Source organism: Anser anser, assembly GCF_964211835.1.
Source record: "Anser anser genome assembly, chromosome: 9".
In the NCBI taxonomy this organism is placed as follows: Eukaryota; Metazoa; Chordata; class Aves; order Anseriformes; family Anatidae; genus Anser; species Anser anser.
Window position 1 is genome coordinate 25,169,701 of NC_139729.1, and position 8,295 is coordinate 25,177,995.

Below are 8,295 nucleotides of genomic sequence, written 5' to 3' on the forward strand. Positions count from 1 at the left end.
TCTAATTCAGTGTTGCATGAAAGATATAAGCAGGTCAATGGGATTTCCACTGTAATTCAAAATTAATTAACACAAACATTAGTTTAAAGTCTTATTGTGTTTTGAAAATACTCTAAGCATATTGAGAAAATATTCTAGCGTTTGTGGTATTTCTGTGCTCATAAGTGCAGAACATGTTTTATTACAGCCCAAGCATGCTCATGGCTAGAACCTTCCTTCTGCCATTTTCAAAAGCTCATTGTGACAGCCAGTAGACAAAATTTAAGGTAAGGCATAAAGACATACTAAAATAAGATAATAGGGGCTAAATTATCATATTGTATAAATTACATAGATTCTTTAAAACCAGTGTAATCAGTATAGCTAGATTAATTTAAATATATCCAAGTATTTAGCCTTATTTTTCATTACTGCAGGGAAAATGATACAAGCTCTCAAACAAATAAGAACACAGTGAAGATGTCTTCTGTTTGGCAACACAGGGTCCATCTTAACTCACATAGTCATTGTGACTGTACCTGCTTCACTTTGTTTTTACCTTTGGATAAGGCAATGAGAACATTAAATAGCTGAAGTAAAATTGTGGTGTCCTTATTGTAGTGAAGATTGTGTCTGAGCTGCTTGATGACATTTAGAGAGCAATATAGTTTAAGGACACTGCTAGACCTGTATTACCTTCTGCTCAGAAGAATAATATGATACTACATTTGCTTTTATTTGGAAGATTTCTTGTCTGGTTACTTTCAGTATCAGAGCGGCCCACAGTACATGCTACAATGCCTGACAAGAATGAGGGTCTCCTGGGAATAATATCTGGTCATGATTCCAGATAGTGATATATGACATGATATTCATATAGTAATGATGTGCTGCAAGATATCATTCGGCAGATAACAGAATGGTGTTCAATATACAAATTATTTTGATTTCAGAGTGCAGGATATCATAAAGATCAGTGCATTGACATAATTGTCTTTATGTTGGTTAACTGCAGTTTTGTGGTGGTTCATGTCCTGAAGCTTCAAGAAGGCCAGGATTGCAACAAAGGTGAAGCTATGTTAATAGAAACTGGGTTAAGCTACATTTTAAAAATCTGTTCTTTAGGTTCCTTATTAGGGAGGAGTTTTTCTGGGGCAGAAGTACTTTAAAGGCAGAAGTATCTTTCCTGGACATCTAACCAAAAGTTTGTGTCTCTAGGGTGGTACACTTACACCCTTCTCTTAATGAGACTTTTATTCTTCACCTTACTTTATTAAAACGTGTCAAGAATTGAGAAATTCTTTTTAAAACTACCATGAGATTAATAAAGATGAGATTAACATAAAAGCTCAACAGTTTTGTTTTTGAAGTGGTTGATTCAGAACTGGAAACCTTTTTATGTTAATCAAGATAAATTTAATTTTCATTTTTTTTTAAGATTTTTTTCCTATCCTTACCAAATGCATTTGCATTGTGCATTTTCGTTATTTATAATAATAATAATAATTGCTATAAATAGAAAATCTGAGGTTTCAGAGCTTCCATTTGTAAATAAACTAGAAGTTTTTCCAGCTGTGATAATAGCTTCCTCTACTTAAAGTAGAGTAATATATTACTAGTGTTTAAACCAGGACTGCAAGGAACTATCTTCAGGGCAACTAATTGAAATGACATTATTAACCAGTGTACCACTGCATTGTCATTTTCCTTCGACGGCATTACTTTCTTAATCTAACCAGTAAAACGTACTCTGTTTTTACTTACTTAGTTTTACTTACTTACTTTTACTCCTTAGACATGAGAAGCTATCCAGTTAATGGTTGCATGTGCAGTTCTGTGTTCAGATTTTGGTAAGAGCGTAGAGCACCCTAAAGAAAAGAGTTATTTTTAATATTCTTTTATGGTAACTGCAGTTTGACATCTGCACAGACTTTATGAGCAATAGCTGAATGTAATTAAGATAAGGAACATTTATTACCATACTATTCCTGTTTGTAAACAGGTAACTCATAGCTTCCAAATAACTTGTGCAGAAACTCAGACAGAACTAGTTAGGTTAAGAAGAAATAACGGAACATTCATTTTGCAACAATAAATGAAGTAAGATTTCCTCTATAAAATAAGATGAAGGAGTAGTCAAGGAATTTAACCTGAGAAACGGCACCTTTTAATTAATACATTTTTTTCTGTGGTATAATTCTGCCACCTTTTGTTTAGCTGAAGGCACCTTCGTTATGCAAGCAGTTTTCTTTGGAACTGAGTGGTGTGATAATGCTCAGAGGAATCAATCTTCAGTTCTGCTTTTACCTGTGCTTCTAGCAAGACACAGATTAGACTCAGATCTTTTTCAGAGTTACATTTTTGCCAGCCACAGTACTAATGTAGGAATATATGCTCTGCCATCTTAGCAGCCTGACCCTTTTTTATTCAATTTCTTTATATATATATATTATATATAATGTATAATATATATATATATTATAAGATAAATCATGGCGAATAAAACTTATTAGGAGCTCTAGAAGTCAACAAGTTCTATTTTGATGTTAGAAGGGAGAATAAAGGAGAATATAAAAGAAGACACAGATCCAAAAATTATTGAAATACAGTACTTAGAAGATCACACTTCACTGCAGAAGAGGATTTTTCACTCTCGACACAGGGCAATGCCTTTGAAATTCAAGAACTAAATGGAGCATAGACTGGGGACATCTACCGTTCTCATCACAGCTGCTGCCACATCATGGAGAATATTGCTAACACAATGGAAAAGGAAATAAACTGCCCATCTGTGCAATGTAGACTGTTTTGTATGCTCACGGTTGATTAGTTAGAGAAAATGAAGTTGTGCTAATGTTAGGGCACAGTTCTGGAACCCAGATTCCTTCCTCTGGATTATTAAGGTAAGAGCTTTTACTGTTATTTCCCTATATTTCATTATTTCAGCCATATTTCAGCACTACTCCGCAGCTGCAGTTTTCAGTTACCCAGCTTTGAGTTTTACCTCACCAGGGCAAGCAGTTCACTGCTGAACTCATGATGTGAGGCTAAGTTCCTTTCTGCAACTTTTGTTAGTTACATCCACACCTTAGCAGAAATGTGCCAAGGCTTCCTAGGAGGCTGACATGCTTTTTGAACTCCACTGCAACAGACCGTTTTTTTCCTATGTATTTCACTAAATTTATTTTCATGTCTTTCACTGTGTTCTTTCCCCAAAAGGGCCTTGGTGGCTCTGGCCATTTAGTATTTGTAATACAGCCAGTAAGTTACCTTTAGCTTTGATGCAGCAAAAGAGTGGTCTGTATTTCAACAGTTCAGGGACCTTCGGCACCTTCATTGACTTTTTTTTTTTTTTTCTGTTTTTTTCCAAAAATTAAAAGGGAGTGGTGTGAGAGAGGGAATGCATATTTGTTTCTATACTTACATAAAGTAAAGAGCACATGAAATTGTTGACTGATTTTGCTTACCTTAAGGTACCCATTTCAGCATCCATTTCTATTCTGTACATTTTTATTTCCATTAAAAGATTTAACTTTTGGTGATGAATGAAAGAAAAACCTGAAGCCTAGTTACTCTGAGATGGAAATGTCATTTTGTCTTCGGTAGCTACAGGGATTGGTAAGAGGAAACATTTCCCAACGTATCACAGAACCAGACAGTACCTAAAAGGTCATTTTTGACTAAAAGTAGGAGTTAGAGAAATCTTGTGAAATCTTGAAGCCATGTCTGTCACCCATTATAACTTACTGTGCAGAATTTGACTGGGTTGAGCCACAGATATGGAAAAAAAATGCACCTGCTATTTTTTGATCTCAAGGTCTTTCTCCCTGCTTTCACTTTGCATCAGCCATTGCCATTGCTGCTTCCAAAAGACATATTTTTTTACATTTCCCTCTTTGAGGAACAAAAGGTGGGACTGTGCTTCCTCAAATACAGCTTCCATCTAAATACTACTGCTGGGTTGTTGCTCTCCACTTCTAAAGCCTCAATTTTAATTATAGTTTCAAATCTGTTTCTTTATGTCTATGTGTTGTGCCACTTGCTTTGGGAGATTAGATAAATATATATTTCTAAAATTAGAAAAGCATAATTTTCTTAAAAGTCCATTTGGCAGAGTTGATCACAGTTGTTTAAGTTTCCAGTTTAAACTCTGTTGAGGTCACATTTACTATTATAAAAGTCAAGCAACCAGCAAACGAAAAAAGAATTAGAACAAATTAGAATGAAAATGAATTTAATTGTTTGGAGGTGAAAAAACTTTCCAGTCTAAAGGCACAATGTCTCTAGGGCAAATCAGGTTAAAATAAGTCTTTTGCAGTTGACTTTTAATCATTTGGAACTTGTTCTTTGAGTGGTCAAGAATCATTTTCTCTGGATTATATGATTAAAGAGATCAAAGGGTTCATTATTGCTCCAAGTAAATGCTTGGAAGTTCTATTATCCTGCATGCAAAGAGAACAGGTCTCCAGTTATCTCCCACCATTTCAAGACTTACCCCAAAAGTGCCCTGTGCACCTTAATTAGTCACGTATCAAAGTCATTTTTTCACTAACAGGTAAAAAAAGGGAAAAGGGGTGAACTTTGCTCTCAGCTATGCCAATGATGACTTAGTGAAATTAGAGGGGTTATTCAGCTCTAACTAGGGGCAGAATTAGGGTCATGAGGAACACAGAAGTTCTTGATGTTTAGGATTGTTTTATTTTGTCTCTGTTAATTTCCTGAACATAAAAAACTGGCATCTTACCTCTTCATTTTTTAAAGCCTCTCACTTGTGTTTCCTGACTTTGATTCGGTTCACTGTTTTAACTTGCAGCCATGCAAGGAAAATGCTGCTGTTCTTGTTAGATGCTGAGAATGAAATGGCCCCTCTTTGGCAACTGCAGCTCCAGATGGACCTTTTTTAGCCCTTGCGCCATGTGAGCGCTCATCTCAGCCTTGGGATCACTCCAGGGATGCACTTTTCCTCCGTCCAACTTCCGCCTGTAGTCTCAAATCCAGATTTACCATTTTCATGACTGAAATGGGGATTTTTCCCTTGCAGTTTTGTTTACAACTGCCAAGTTTTTACTGTTGTTCTTTCCCTTTCAGCTGGGATTATTTTAATCCTGGACAAAATTTCTTAGAATTATGTTCTCCATGGTAATTCATCTTGGATCACAAGGGGTTATTTGGGAAAATAACCCAACCAAGTCTACTGTAATTTTAATTAGTTTAGTAAATTCTTAAATTATCGTTTCACTTTGATTCTTCGGGAATTTGTGGAACTGTCCTGTTTTTCTCCTTTCTGCTTCACTGTGAACAGCTACACTGTACCCTCATCTGTCTTGTCTAAGGCATTAATACTGGCAGCTACAGGCATTAATGACTGCCCTTAAATTTAAAGTGCCTCCCAGGGCAATTTGCTACCGTAGCTGACTTTCCTCAACAAAACAAAGCAATTGGACCAACGGGGTTATCATATCACTTAAAAAATAAGTGGAATTGCCTTGTTCAGAACTGCTCGTACTTTTATCCTTAAAGGCACAGTCTCATAACACATAGATTTAATAAGACCTGGACAAAAGGTTGATATGGCCGCCAGCCACTCCATAGACTTACGTGGTTGAGATAGCAGTTAGAATTGTTTGTTAAATGAGGAATGTGAAAGATTCAGACAAAGGGTTTTCCCCTTCCTGTGGCTCAATGTATGAAGCACCATGACAGTTGCTGTGTTAAAGAGAAGGTTTTCTTATAGAACTGTCATGTCCAATATATAGATAACGTTCACTGTCCTGGATTATGAAGGTATTCACACAAATGTCCTGTCAAATATTTCAATACAAAATAACGCAAATGGGAAATAAAAACACAGAACATAATTCATTGCGGATTACATGCCGAAAAACAATATAAATATAATTACTTCCATTTCAGAGAATGAATAAAGGAAGTCTAGAAAAATGATGGCACAAGAGAGTACTTATTCTCTTTAAAAAAAATACCCTTTTATATTCAGTATGTACAATAACACTAAAGCTACAGAGTCCAGGATTACTTTTCCTTTCTGTAGTAGTCTGTGCTGCCTACCTAAATAATTTTCTTCTCTTGTGTGAAAGTTACTGTTTCAGCTATACCACAAACACTGTTCATTTCTTTACTTCCAGAGCAGTCACTATGTCTCTTAAGGAGTCCTTACAAATATATTAATTAAGCTAATGTAAGCTGTGAGTGCACGTTTCCTCTTTTTAGGCACTCAGCAGTTCTGAAAAGTGAAATAATTCTGTGCTTATTTAAAAGAATAAGGAACCTGCATCTTATGACATTCATTTAAATAACTATAACATAAATGCTGTTAACTTTTTCAGAATACATATCATCCAACTTGTACACAATCCAATACCAACAAAAATCACATTTTATTTCATTGAGATTAATGTTTTATTGATTATAAAATTCTATTTTCTTCATAACAACACTTTGGAGATATGAGAGAAATGTTCTGGTTTCTCAAAATAAGCTTTCCCTTTTTGTAAATTTTAGAAATATAAAAATTTACATGCCTTTCCTGAGACTCAGGGTTCTCATGAGAATCCTTCTAAGTGTTTTCCAAATGATACATAAATTCTAAACTTTCTTCGTTTTCCCTAGCATAGTTTTGGTACTTTAAGTAGTATTGCAAAGATTATGCATCTCTAATTTATCAGGGATTGAAATCCTTGATCCTTGCATGTTTCTGGAAAACACACATGTGGGCTCAGTGGCAGAAAAACGTAAAAATCTTTAGGTCATCAAATAAAGTTGTATGTATATCTATATATGTATGTTTGATTGCAGGTTTTTTTGTTTTTGTTTGTTTGCTTGTTTGTTTTTAATAAGTAATGGGGGATAAAACATTGTGTATGGCAGTAGGAGGTAGGATTTTCTTAAATTCCTATATATTTGCTTGAACATCATAAAGGTTACCTATAGTGAGGCAACTGAAAGTTAACTTCCTGTGAAGATAGGGGATTTGAGTTCCACCTAAATTTGCGTTGTTAGAGATTTGACCAACATTTTTCTCCAAATTCTAAAGCATTCAATCTAAACAGAAGGGATTTTATTTATTTATTTATTTTTACATCTCATAAAGAACAATACAAGTGTGCTTTTTTCTTTAGTTTGATTAAGGTAGCTGACTCCATATGTGAACCAATGATGACGTTATCTACTTTTTTGAAGAGCATAGTGATCATTCTTTTCAGAGGTATATACTGTCAAAAAAGGTCCATTTTCAATGAATTAAGTGGAATGATGCAGATAAAATTATGACTACTAAATTTTTTAATTTTTTTTTTTTGCGCGATTCAACTAAATTTGCCTTTCTTTTTTCCTGCCAATGCAAAACCTATTTAAATTGGTCCAAGGCAATAACTCCTTTTTTTTTTTTTTTTTTTTTTTACAAATCCCACCCACAATATTTGTGCTACAAAATCTCCCCTTGTATATAGCATAAATTCAGCCCACTATAAATAATTTCTGAATAGTTTGTGCAAGGGATGTTGAATACGAAAAAGGAAAAGCTAAGAGAACACTGTAAGATGTCAATGGAAAGATTGAAAAAGAAGACTGTCACAGTGTGTGCAATTAGAAGTTCAAACAGGAATCTACTTTGTTCATGGGAACATCAGTCAAGATGCTGCAGCAGAGAGTCATTAGAGGAAAGTTTATCTATGGTGCAGTTAGGAGCTTCTAAGACAGTTTTCTAATACAGGGTGTAACAAAGAGAACATTTTGTAAATATATCCTAAGATTATGAATCTTTTGCAAGCTTGATTGCATATTTTAATTGCACTATAATTGTTAAACATATCTGCTTAGTATAATTTTATTTTTTAATTAAATCTAAATTCTTGGTGTTAGACAAGAATTCTGATGTCACATTTACAGTTCATTAGATTCATAATTAAAATGTGTAACTTGAATAGAGAATTAGTGAATATTTAATTTGGAAAAGCTTTTTATTTTATTGCATGTGGAATAGGCTAGGCTAGGTTCCTGAAAATGAATTGTACATTTAACATCTACAAAAGCTCACTGCAACAGGAGGATTTCATTCTGTTACTAGAGTGTTCATGAATATATGGCTCATACATACTACTTGCTAAAAGTCCCTATAGCATCTGTGTTACAGATATGCCTCCATCTCAATCTCACAGATTTTTAAACCGATGCTGCAGAAAAGTATAGACCCGAGAAAAACAAACAAACAAACAAACAAAAAATAACAAAAACACAGCAGTGAGGTACCGATGTTATATCAAAACAAGGTAAATGGAAGTAGGATCATGTCTTTTTCTA